This window comes from Hemiscyllium ocellatum, unplaced genomic scaffold (genome assembly GCF_020745735.1).
Source record: "Hemiscyllium ocellatum isolate sHemOce1 unplaced genomic scaffold, sHemOce1.pat.X.cur. scaffold_3770_pat_ctg1, whole genome shotgun sequence".
Lineage (NCBI taxonomy): Eukaryota > Metazoa > Chordata > Chondrichthyes > Orectolobiformes > Hemiscylliidae > Hemiscyllium > Hemiscyllium ocellatum.
The window spans coordinates 503-13,773 of NW_026868620.1; the positions used below are offsets into that span (position 1 = coordinate 503).

The 13,271-nt window shown below is 48.9% G+C and overlaps 7 non-coding genes across 7 annotated transcripts; all 7 read right to left on the reverse strand.

Annotated features, from left to right (window-relative positions):
* Positions 1-646: 646 nt before the first annotated feature.
* Positions 647-766, reverse strand: trnal-uaa (transfer RNA leucine (anticodon UAA)). Its single transcript has 2 exons — positions 729-766; positions 647-692 (listed from the first exon to the last, which is right to left on the reverse strand). It is a non-coding gene; the product is annotated as a tRNA-Leu (tRNA).
* Positions 767-2,626: 1,860 nt separating this feature from the next.
* On the reverse strand, positions 2,627-2,746 carry trnal-caa (transfer RNA leucine (anticodon CAA)). The gene is made up of 2 exons: positions 2,709-2,746; positions 2,627-2,672 (listed from the first exon to the last, which is right to left on the reverse strand). It is a non-coding gene; the product is annotated as a tRNA-Leu (tRNA).
* Positions 2,747-4,444: 1,698 nt separating this feature from the next.
* trnal-uaa (transfer RNA leucine (anticodon UAA)) lies at positions 4,445-4,564 on the reverse strand. Its single transcript has 2 exons — positions 4,527-4,564; positions 4,445-4,490 (listed from the first exon to the last, which is right to left on the reverse strand). It is a non-coding gene; the product is annotated as a tRNA-Leu (tRNA).
* Positions 4,565-6,445: 1,881 nt separating this feature from the next.
* Positions 6,446-6,565, reverse strand: trnal-caa (transfer RNA leucine (anticodon CAA)). Its single transcript has 2 exons — positions 6,528-6,565; positions 6,446-6,491 (listed from the first exon to the last, which is right to left on the reverse strand). It is a non-coding gene; the product is annotated as a tRNA-Leu (tRNA).
* A 1,694-nt stretch (positions 6,566-8,259) lies between these two features.
* trnal-uaa (transfer RNA leucine (anticodon UAA)) lies at positions 8,260-8,379 on the reverse strand. Its single transcript has 2 exons — positions 8,342-8,379; positions 8,260-8,305 (listed from the first exon to the last, which is right to left on the reverse strand). It is a non-coding gene; the product is annotated as a tRNA-Leu (tRNA).
* Positions 8,380-10,097: 1,718 nt separating this feature from the next.
* Positions 10,098-10,217, reverse strand: trnal-caa (transfer RNA leucine (anticodon CAA)). Its single transcript has 2 exons — positions 10,180-10,217; positions 10,098-10,143 (listed from the first exon to the last, which is right to left on the reverse strand). It is a non-coding gene; the product is annotated as a tRNA-Leu (tRNA).
* A 1,700-nt stretch (positions 10,218-11,917) lies between these two features.
* trnal-uaa (transfer RNA leucine (anticodon UAA)) lies at positions 11,918-12,037 on the reverse strand. Its single transcript has 2 exons — positions 12,000-12,037; positions 11,918-11,963 (listed from the first exon to the last, which is right to left on the reverse strand). It is a non-coding gene; the product is annotated as a tRNA-Leu (tRNA).
* Between the last annotated feature and the right edge of the window lie 1,234 nt (positions 12,038-13,271).

Genomic DNA, 13,271 nt, shown 5'->3' on the forward strand with positions numbered 1-13,271 from the left:
ACACAGACTTTCTCTCTCTCTCTCTCTCTCACACAGGCACAAATAAAATGAGGTCAGGAGCTGAGTGACCCTGGGGGATCCCAAACTGGGTGTCGCTGAGCAGGTTATTGCTGAGCAGGTGCTGCTCGATAGCCCTGTTGGTGAGCCCTTCCATCACTTTCCGAGGATTGGGAAGAGATAGACGGGAGTGGAATTGCTGATTTGGATTTGTCCTGCTTTTTATGTGCAGGAAATACCTGGATAATTTGGCAGATGGCCAGGTAGATCCCAGTGTTGTCACTGTCCTGGGAGAACTTGGCTCGAGGAAGGGCATGTTGTGGAGCAGCAGCGTTCAGGAGCAGTGCCAGAATCTTGGCAGGGCCCATAGCCTTTGCAGTGTCCAGTGTCTTTTGATGTGAGACGGAGTGAATGTAATTGTTTGAAGAATGGTGTGTGTGATGGTGGGGAGCACAGGAGGAGACTGAGGAAGATGATCCAGTGGGCACTTGCGTCTGAAGATTGTTGTAAATGCCTGAGCCTTATCTTTGAAACCGAGGGGTTGGACTCTTCCACGTTTGGGAAGGGGGAGTGACTCCTCTCCAAGAAGATGTGAAATTTGGGGGAGTGTGTGGGTGTGGGAAGGTTTGTTTGGGGAAAAAGGGAGAAATGTCAGGAGTGGGATTTGAACCCACGCCCCTAGAAAGGGACCAGAATTCACAAGGCCAGATGCAGAGCAAGAACTAACACTTCTTAAGTCTGGCGCCTTAGACCACTCGGCCATCCTGACAGGATGGTGATCTCAGATCTCTTTCTCACTCTGCACAGTTAGTCACCTTGCCCTTGTGCAGACACAAAATACAATTCCGCATTTCTGCAGCTCCCTTGCATTCACACTCAACAACAATCCCTCATATAGAGTCTGTCTCTCTCTCTCTCACACACACACCACAACACACACACACACAATCTCTCTCACACACATACACAAATTGTCTCTCTCTTTCACACACACACTCACACTCTCAGTTTCTCTCACACACACAAATTCTCACTCCCTCTCTATCTCTCACGCACATTAACACATTCTCTCTCACATGAACAGACAAACACACACTCTCTATCATACACACTCTCAGTCTCTCACACACACACTCACACACACACACGCACACCCTTTCTCTCTTTCACACACACACTCTCTCACATGCGCACACAAACACACACTCTCTATCACACACACTCTCACTCTTTCTGTCTCACTCACACACAAACACACTCTCTCACAAAAATAAGACTCTCTCTCACGCACAAACAAATTCTCTCTCTCTCTTTCACACACACACCGACATGCACTCACACTCACTCTCTCTCACACAGACAAACACCCTCTCTCACACACACAAAATCTCCCTCTCTCTCTCTCTCTCTCACACACACACACATTCTCTCTCTCTCTCACACATACACTCACTCTCTCACATGCACACACACACTCTCTCTCACACACACACACTCAAACATACTCTCTCACACACATACAAATTCTCCCTCTCTCTGTCACACACATGCATGCTGACACACTCACTCTCTCTCTCACACACACACACTCCCTCACACACACACACTCACACACTCTCCCTCATATACACACACTTTCGCTCTCTCTCTCACACACACATTCTCTCCCTCACACACACACACTCTCTCTCTCACACACATTCTCTCTCACACACAAACACACTCTCACACGCATACAAATTCTCCCTCTCTCTCTGTCACACACATACATGCTCACACAATCATACACACACACACTCTCTGTCTCTCGCAGACACAAACACCCACACACTCACTTTCTCAGACACACACACTCCACCCACACAACACACACACACACACACACACAGACATATACAACTCTCACACACACACATAAGGCTTCCTCTCTCACGCGCTTACACACACTGTCTCTCACTCTCACATTCACACACTCACACAGTCTTTCTCTCTCTCTCTCTCTCTCTCTCACACAGGCACAAACAAAATGAGGTCAGGAGCTGAGTGACCCTGGGGGATCCCAAACTGGGTGTCGCTGAGCAGGTTATTGCTGAGCAGGTGCTGCTCGATAGCCCTGTTGGTGAGCCCTTCCATCACTTTTCCGAGGATTGGGAAGAGATAGACGGGAGTGGAATTGGCTGAGTTGGATTTGTCCTGCTTTTTATGTGCAGGACATACCTGGATAATTTGGCAGATGGCCAGGTAGATCCCAGTGTTGTCACTGTCCTGGGAGAACTTGGCTCGAGGAAGGGCATGTTGTGGAGCAGCAGCGTTCAGGAGCAGTGCCAGAATCTTGGCAGGGCCCATAGCCTTTGTAGTGTCCAGTGTCTCTTGATGTGAGACGGAGTGAATGTAATTGTTTGAAGAATGGTGTGTGTGATGGTGGGGAGCACAGGAGGAGACTGAGGAAGATGATCCAGTGGGCACTTGCGTCTGAAGATTGTTGTAAATGCCTGAGCCTTATCTTTGAAACCGAGGGGTTGGACTCTTCCATGTTTGGGAAGGGGGAGTGATTCCTCTCCAAGAAGATGTGAAATTTGGGGGAGTGTGTGTGGGTGTGGGAAGGTTTGTTTGGGGAAAAAGGGAGACATGTCAGGAGTGGGATTTGAACCCACGCCCCTAGAAAGGGACCAGAATTCACAAGTCCAGATGCAGAGCAAGGATTAACGCTCCTTGTGTCTGGCGCCTTAGACCACTCGGCCATCCTGACAAGTGGCTGACCCAAGCCTTCCCGATCTCTTTCTCACTCTGTACAATTAGTCACCATGCACTTGTGCAGACACAAAAATGCAATTCCGCATTTTTGCAGCTCACTTGCATTCACACTCAGCAACAATTCCTCATACACAGTCTCTCTCTCTCTCACACACACACACACACACACACACAAACACTCTCTCTCACACACACACACACACAAACCCTCTCTCACACACACAATCGCTCTCACATGCATATACATACACTCTCTCTCTCTCACACACACTCACACTCTCCATCTCACAAGCACGCACACACATTCGTTCACACACACTCACAATCCCTTTCTGTCTCTCATACCCCACACAAGCACAAATTCTCTCTCTCTCTCTCCCACACACACATACTCTCTCCAACACACACACACTCTCTCTCACACACACAAACACACACTCTCACACACGCACACTCTCTCTCACACACTCATACATAAGCATTCCCACTCACACACACAAACACCTGCACTCACACTCTCTCTCACACACACTCTCTCTCACACACACACACTCACATGCACTCACAATCTCTCTCTCTCACACACACACACGCACTCTCTGTCTGTCTCTCACACCCACACACAAACACACCCTCTCTCACACACACCCACATACGCACTCTCTCCCTCACACACAAACACACACACACACACACACTCTCTCTCCCTCTCACACACACTCACTCTCTCACACACACATTTTCTCTCACACAGACACTCTCTCTCACACAGACACACATTCGCTCTCTCACACACTCACACACACACACCTGCACTCACTCTCACACTCACAGACAAGCACAAACGTACACACTCTCTCTGTCTCACACACACACACACTCAAATGGACTCACAATCTCTCTCACACACACATACAAACACACACACAAACTCATATACCCACAGGCACACACTCTCTCTCTCACACACACACATACTCTCTCTCACACCCACACACAGACACACACACCCAACCTCTCTATCACACACACACGCACACACTCACCAACACATACAATCTCTCTCTCTCTCACACACAGACACAAATAAAATGAGGTCAGGAGCTGAGTGACCCTGGGGCATCCCAAACTGGGTGTCACTGAGCAGGTTATTGCTGAGCAGGTGCTGCTCGATAGCCCTGTTGGTGAGCCCTTCCATCACTTTTCCGAGGATTGGGAAGAGATAGACGGGAGTGGAATTTGCTGATTTGGATTTGTCCTGCTTTTTATGTGCAGGACATACCTGGATAATTTGGCAGATGGCCAGGTAGATCCCAGTGTTGTCACTGTCCTGGGCGAACTTGGCTCGAGGAAGGGCATGTTGTGGAGCAGCAGCGTTCAGGAGCAGTGCCAGAATCTTGGCAGGGCCCATAGCCTTTGCAGTGTCCAGTGTCTTTTGATGTGAGACGGAGTGAATGTAATTGTTTGAAGAATGGTGTGTGTGATGGTGGGGAGCACAGGAGGAGACTGAGGAAGATGATCCAGTGGGCACTTGCGTCTGAAGATTGTTGTAAATGCCTGAGCCTTATCTTTGAAACCGAGGGGTTGGACTCTTCCATGTTTGGGAAAGGGGAGTGACTCCTCTCCAAGAAGATGTGAAATTTGGGGGGAGTGTGTGGGTGTGGGAAGGTTTGTTTGGGGAAAAAGGGAGACATGTCAGGAGTGGGATTTGAACCCACGCCCCTAGAAAGGGACCAGAATTCACAAGGCCAGATGCAGAGCAAGGACTAACACTCCTTAAGTCTGGCGCCTTAGACCACTCGGCCATCCTGACAGGATGGTGATGCCTGCTCTCTTTCTCACTCTGCACAGTTAGTCACCTTGCCCTTGTGCAGACACAAAATACAATTCCGCATTTCTGCAGCTCCCTTGCATTCACACTCAACAACAATCCCTCATATAGAGTCTGTCTCTCTCTCACACACTCTCTCTCTCTCACACACACACACACACACACAATCTCTCTCACACACATACACAAATTGTCTCTCTCTTTCACACACACACTCACACTCTCAGTTTCTCTCACACACACAAATTCTCACTCCCTCTCTATCTCTCACACACATTAACACATTCTCTCTCACATGAACAGACAAACACACACTCTCTATCATACACACTCTCAGTCTCTCACACACACACTCACACACACACACGCACACCCTTTCTCTCTTTCACACACACACTCTCTCACATGCGCACACAAACACACACTCTCTATCACACACACTCTCACTCTTTCTGTCTCACTCACACACAAACACACTCTCTCACAAAAATAAGACTCTCTCTCACGCACAAACAAATTCTCTCTCTCTCTTTCACACACACACCGACATGCACTCACACTCACTCTCTCTCACACAGACAAACACACTCTCTCACACACACAAAATCTCCCTCTCTCTCTCTCTCTCACACACACACACACATTCTCTCTCTCTCTCACACATACACTCACTCTCTCACATGCACACACACACTCTCTCTCACACACACACACTCAAACATACTCTCTCACACACATACAAATTCTCCCTCTCTCTGTCACACACATGCATGCTGACACACTCACTCTCTCTCTCACACACACACACACACACTCCCTCACACACACACACTCACACACTCTCCCTCATATACACACACTTTCGCTCTCTCTCTCACACACACATTCTCTCCCTCACACACACACACTCTCTCTCTCACACACATTCTCTCTCACACACAAACACACTCTCACACACATACAAATTCTCCCTCTCTCTCTGTCACACACATACATGCTCACACAATCATACACCCACACACTCTCTGTCTCTCGCAGACACAAACACCCACACACTCACTTTCTCAGACACACACACTCCACCCACACAAACACACACACACACACACACACACACACACACACAGACATATACAACTCTCACACACACACATAAAGGCTTCCTCTCTCACGCGCTTACACACACTGTCTCTCACTCTCACATTCACACACTCACACAGACTTTCTCTCTCTCTCTCTCTCTCACACAGGCACAAACAAAATGAGGTCAGGAGCTGAGTGACCCTGGGGGATCCCAAACTGGGTGTCGCTGAGCAGGTTATTGCTGAGCAGGTGCTGCTCGATAGCCCTGTTGGTGAGCCCTTCCATCACTTTTCCGAGGATTGGGAAGAGATAGACGGGAGTGGAATTGGCTGAGTTGGATTTGTCCTGCTTTTTATGTGCAGGACATACCTGGATAATTTGGCAGATGGCCAGGTAGATCCCAGTGTTGTCACTGTCCTGGGAGAACTTGGCTCGAGGAAGGGCATGTTGTGGAGCAGCAGCGTTCAGGAGCAGTGCCAGAATCTTGGCAGGGCCCATAGCCTTTGTAGTGTCCAGTGTCTCTTTATGTGAGACGGAGTGAATGTAATTGTTTGAAGAATGGTGTGTGTGATGGTGGGGAGCACAGGAGGAGACTGAGGAAGATGATCCAGTGGGCACTTGCGTCTGAAGATTGTTGTAAATGCCTGAGCCTTATCTTTGAAACCGAGGGGTTGGACTCTTCCATGTTTGGGAAGGGGGAGTGACTCCTCTCCAAGAAGATGTGAAATTTGGGGGGAGTGTGTGGGTGTGGGAAGGTTTGTTTGGGGAAAAAGCAAGACAGGTCAGGAGTGGGATTGGAACCCACGCCCCTAGAAAGGGACCAGAATTCACAAGTCCAGATGCAGAGCAAGGATTAACGCTCCTTGAGTCTGGCGCCTTAGACCACTCGGCCATCCTGACAAGTGGCTGACCCAAGCCTTCCCGATCTCTTTCTCACTCTGTACAATTAGTCACCATGCACTTGTGCAGACACAAAAATGCAATTCCGCATTTTTGCAGCTCACTTGCATTCACACTCAGCAACAATTCCTCATACACAGTCTCTCTCTCTCTCACACACACACACACACACACACACAAACACTCTCTCTCACACACACACACACACAAACCCTCTCTCACACACACAATCGCTCTCACATGCATATACATACACTCTCTCTCTCTCACACACACTCACACTCTCCATCTCACAAGCACGCACACACATTCGTTCACACACACTCACAATCCCTTTCTGTCTCTCATACCCCACACAAGCACAAATTCTCTCTCTCTCTCTCCCACACACACATACTCTCTCCAACACACACACACACTCTCTCTCACACACACAAACACACACTCTCACACACGCACACTCTCTCTCACACACTCATACATAAGCATTCCCACTCACACACACAAACACCTGCACTCACACTCTCTCTCACACACACTCTCTCTCACACACACACACTCACATGCACTCACAATCTCTCTCTCACACACACACACGCACTCTCTGTCTGTCTCTCACACCCACACACAAACACACCCTCTCTCACACACACCCACATACGCACTCTCTCCCTCACACACAAACACACACACACACACACTCTCTCTCCCTCTCACACACACTCACTCTCTCACACACACATTTTCTCTCACACAGACACTCTCTCTCACACAGACACACATTCGCTCTCTCACACACTCACACACACACACCTGCACTCACTCTCACACTCACAGACAAGCACAAACGTACACACTCTCTCTGTCTCACACACACACACTCAAATGGACTCACAATCTCTCTCACACACACATACAAACACACACACAAACTCATATACCCACAGGCACACACTCTCTCTCTCACACACACACATACTCTCTCTCACACCCACACACAGACACACACACCCAACCTCTCTATCACACACACACGCACACACTCACCAACACATACAATCTCTCTCTCTCTCACACACAGACACAAATAAAATGAGGTCAGGAGCTGAGTGACCCTGGGGCATCCCAAACTGGGTGTCACTGAGCAGGTTATTGCTGAGCAGGTGCTGCTCGATAGCCCTGTTGGTGAGCCCTTCCATCACTTTTCCGAGGATTGGGAAGAGATAGACGGGAGTGGAATTTGCTGATTTGGATTTGTCCTGCTTTTTATGTGCAGGACATACCTGGATAATTTGGCAGATGGCCAGGTAGATCCCAGTGTTGTCACTGTCCTGGGAGAACTTGGCTCGAGGAAGGGCATGTTGTGGAGCAGCAGCGTTCAGGAGCAGTGCCAGAATCTTGGCAGGGCCCATAGCCTTTGTAGTGTCCAGTGTCTTTTGATGTGAGACGGAGTGAATGTAATTGTTTGAAGAATGGTGTGTGTGATGGTGGGGAGCACAGGAGGAGACTGAGGAAGATGATCCAGTGGGCACTTGCGTCTGAAGATTGTTGTAAATGCCTGAGCCTTATCTTTGAAACCGAGGGGTTGGACTCTTCCATGTTTGGGAAGGGGGAGTGACTCCTCTCCAAGAAGATGTGAAATTTGGGGGGAGTGTGTGGGTGTGGGAAGGTTTGTTTGGGGAAAAAGGGAGACAGGTCAGGAGTGGGATTGGAACCCACGCCCCTAGAAAGGGACCAGAATTCATAAGTCCAGATGCAGAGCAAGGACTAACACTCCTTAAGTCTGGCGCCTTCGACCACTCGGCCATCCTGACAAGATGCTGAGCCAAGCCTTCCCGATCTCTTTCTCACTCTGCACAGTTAGTCACCATGCCCTTGTGCAGACACAAAAATACAATTCCGCATTTCTGCAGCTCACTTGCATTCACACTCAACAACAATTCCTCATACACAGTCTCTCTCTCTCTCACACACACTCACACACACACACACACACACACACACTCTCTCTCACACACACACACACAAGTCTCTCTCTCACACACACACACTCACATGCACACACACACACTCTCTCTCTCTCACACACACTCACACTCTCCATCTCACAAGCACGCACACACATTCGTTCACACACACTCACAATCCCTTTCTGTCTCTCATACCCCACTCAAGCAAAAATTCTCTCTCTCTCTCTCACACACACACACACTCTCTCCAACACACACACTCACACTCTCTCTCACACACACACAAACACACACTCTCAAACACGCACACTCTCTCTCACACACTCAAACATAAGCATTCCCACTCACACACACACAAACACCTGCACACACACTCTCTCTCTCACACACACTCTCTCTCACACACACACACTCCATCTCACTCTCTCTCTCTCTCACACACACACTCTCACTCTCTCTCTCTCTCTCACACCCACACACAAACACACCCTCTCTCACACACACCCACAAACACACTCTCTCACTCACACACAAACACACACACACACACACACACTCTCTCTCTCTCCCTCTCACACACACTCACTCTCTCACACACACACACTTTCTCTCACACAGACACTCTCTCTCTCACACTCACACACACATTCTCTCTCTCACACACTCACACACACACACCTGCACTCACTCTCACACTCACACACAAGCACAAACATACACACTCTCTCTGTCTCACACACACACACACTCTCACACACTCACAATCTCTCTCACACACACATACAAACACACACACACACTCATATACCCACACACACACACACACTCACTCACACACACACATACACTCTCTCACACCCACACAAAGACACACACACCCAACCTCTCTCTCACACACACACGCACACACTCACCAACACTTTCTCTCTCTCTCTCTCTCTCACACAGACACAAACAAAATGAGGTCAGGAGCTGAGTGACCCTGGGGGATCCCAAACTGGGTGTCGCTGAGCAGGTTATTGCTGAGCAGGTGCTGCTCGATAGCCCTGTTGGTGAGCCCTTCCATCACTTTTCCGAGGATTGGGAAGAGATAGACGGGAGTGGAATTTGCTGAGTTGGATTTGTCCTGCTTTTTATGTGCAGGACATACCTGGATAATTTGGCAGATGGCCAGGTAGATCCCAGTGTTGTCACTGTCCTGGGAGAACTTGGCTCGAGGAAGGGCATGTTGTGGAGCAGCAGCGTTCAGGAGCAGTGCCAGAATCTTGGCAGGGCCCATAGCCTTTGTAGTGTCCAGTGTCTTTTGATGTGAGACGGAGTGAATGTAATTGTTTGAAGAATGGTGTGTGTGATGGTGGGGAGCACAGGAGGAGACTGAGGAAGATGATCCAGTGGGCACTTGCGTCTGAAGATTGTTGTAAATGCCTGAGCCTTATCTTTGAAACCGAGGGGTTGGACTCTTCCATGTTTGGGAAGGGGGAGTGATTCCTCTCCAAGAAGATGTGAAATTTGGGGGAGTGTGTGTGGGTGTGGGAAGGTTTGTTTGGGGAAAAAGGGAGACATGTCAGGAGTGGGATTTGAACCCACGCCCCTAGAAAGGGACCAGAATTCACAAGTCCAGATGCAGAGCAAGGATTAACGCTGCTTGTGTCTGGCGCCTTAGACCACTCGGCCATCCTGACAAGTGGCTGACCCAAGCCTTCCCGATCTCTTTCTCACTCTGTACAATTAGTCACCATGCACTTGTGCAGACACAAAAATGCAATTCCGCATTTTTGCAGCTCACTTGCATTCACACTCACAACAATTCCTCATACACAGTCTCTCTCTCTCTCACACACACACCACACACACACACAAACACTCTCTCTCCACACACACACACACACAACCCTCTCTCACACACACAATCGCTCTCACATGCATATACATACACTCTCTCTCTCTCACACACACTCACACTCTCCATCTCACAAGCACGCACACACATTCGTTCACACACACTCACAATCCCTTTCTGTCTCTCATACCCCACACAAGCACAAATTCTCTCTCTCTCTCTCCCACACACACATACTCTCTCCAACACACACACACACTCTCTCTCACACACACAAACACACACTCTCACACACGCACACTCTCTCTCACACACTCATACATAAGCATTCCCACTCACACACACAAACACCTGCACTCACACTCTCTCTCACACACACTCTCTCTCACACACACACACTCACATGCACTCACAATCTCTCTCTCTCACACACACACACGCACTCTCTGTCTGTCTCTCACACCCACACACAAACACACCCTCTCTCACACACACCCACATACGCACTCTCTCCCTCACACACAAACACACACACACACACACACTCTCTCTCCCTCTCACACACACTCACTCTCTCACACACACATTTTCTCTCACACAGACACTCTCTCTCACACAGACACACATTCGCTCTCTCTCACACACTCACACACACACACCTGCACTCACTCTCACACTCACAGACAAGCACAAACGTACACACTCTCTCTGTCTCACACACACACACACTCAAATGGACTCACAATCTCTCTCACACACATACAAACACACACACAAACTCATATACCCACAGGCACACACTCTCTCTCTCACACACACACATACTCTCTCTCACACCCACACACAGACACACACACCCAACCTCTCTATCACACACACACGCACACACTCACCAACACATACAATCTCTCTCTCTCTCTCACACACAGACACAAATAAAATGAGGTCAGGAGCTGAGTGACCCTGGGGCATCCCAAACTGGGTGTCACTGAGCAGGTTATTGCTGAGCAGGTGCTGCTCGATAGCCCTGTTGGTGAGCCCTTCCATCACTTTTCCGAGGATTGGGAAGAGATAGACGGGAGTGGAATTTGCTGATTTGGATTTGTCCTGCTTTTTATGTGCAGGACATACCTGGATAATTTGGCAGATGGCCAGGTAGATCCCAGTGTTGTCACTGTCCTGGGCGAACTTGGCTCGAGGAAGGGCATGTTGTGGAGCAGCAGCGTTCAGGAGCAGTGCCAGAATCTTGGCAGGGCCCATAGCCTTTGTAGTGTCCAGTGTCTTTTGATGTGAGACGGAGTGAATGTAATTGTTTGAAGAATGGTGTGTGTGATGGTGGGGAGCACAGGAGGAGACTGAGGAAGATGATCCAGTGGGCACTTGCGTCTGAAGATTGTTGTAAATGCCTGAGCCTTATCTTTGAAACCGAGGGGTTGGACTCTTCCATGTTTGGGAAAGGGGAGTGACTCCTCTCCAAGAAGATGTGAAATTTGGGGGGAGTGTGTGGGTGTGGGAAGGTTTGTTTGGGGAAAAAGGGAGACATGTCAGGAGTGGGATTTGAACCCACGCCCCTAGAAAGGGACCAGAATTCACAAGGCCAGATGCAGAGCAAGGACTAACACTCCTTAAGTCTGGCGCCTTAGACCACTCGGCCATCCTGACAGGATGGTGATGCCTGCTCTCTTTCTCACTCTGCACAGTTAGTCACCTTGCCCTTGTGCAGACACAAAATACAATTCCGCATTTCTGCAGCTCCCTTGCATTCACACTCAACAACAATCCCTCATATAGAGTCTGTCTCTCTCTCACACACTCTCTCTCTCTCACACACACACACACACACACAATCTCTCTCACACACATACACAAATTGTCTCTCTCTTTCACACACACACTCACACTCTCAGTTTCTCTCACACACACAAATTCTCACTCCCTCTCTATCTCTCACACACATTAACACATTCTCTCTCACATGAACAGACAAACACACACTCTCTATCATACACTCTCAGTCTCTCACACACACACTCACACACACACACGCACACCCTTTCTCTCTTTCACACACACACTCTCTCACATGCGCACACAAACACACACTCTCTATCACACACACTCTCACTCTTTCTGTCTCACTCACACACAAACACACTCTCTCACAAAAATAAGACTCTCTCTCACGCACAAACAAATTCTCTCTCTCTCTTTCACACACACACCGACATGCACTCACACTCACTCTCTCTCACACAGACAAACACACTCTCTCACACACACAAAATCTCCCTCTCTCTCTCTCTCTCACACACACACACACATTCTCTCTCTCTCTCACACATACACTCACTCTCTCACATGCACACACACACTCTCTCTCACACACACACACTCAAACATACTCTCTCACACACATACAAATTCTCCCTCTCTCTGTCACACACATGCATGCTGACACACTCACTCTCTCTCTCACACACACACACACACACTCCCTCACACACACACACTCACACACTCTCCCTCATATACACACACTTTCGCTCTCTCTCTCACACACACATTCTCTCCCTCACACACACACACTCTCTCTCACACACATTCTCTCTCACACACAAACACACTCTCACACACATACAAATTCTCCCTCTCTCTCTGTCACACACATACATGCTCACACAATCATACACCCACACACTCTCTGTCTCTCGCAGACACAAACACCCACACACTCACTTTCTCAGACACACACACTCCACCCACACAAACACACACACACACACACACACACACACACAGACATATACAACTCTCACACACACACATAAAGGCTTCCTCTCTCACGCGCTTACACACACTGTCTCTCACTCTCACATTCACACACTCACACAGACTT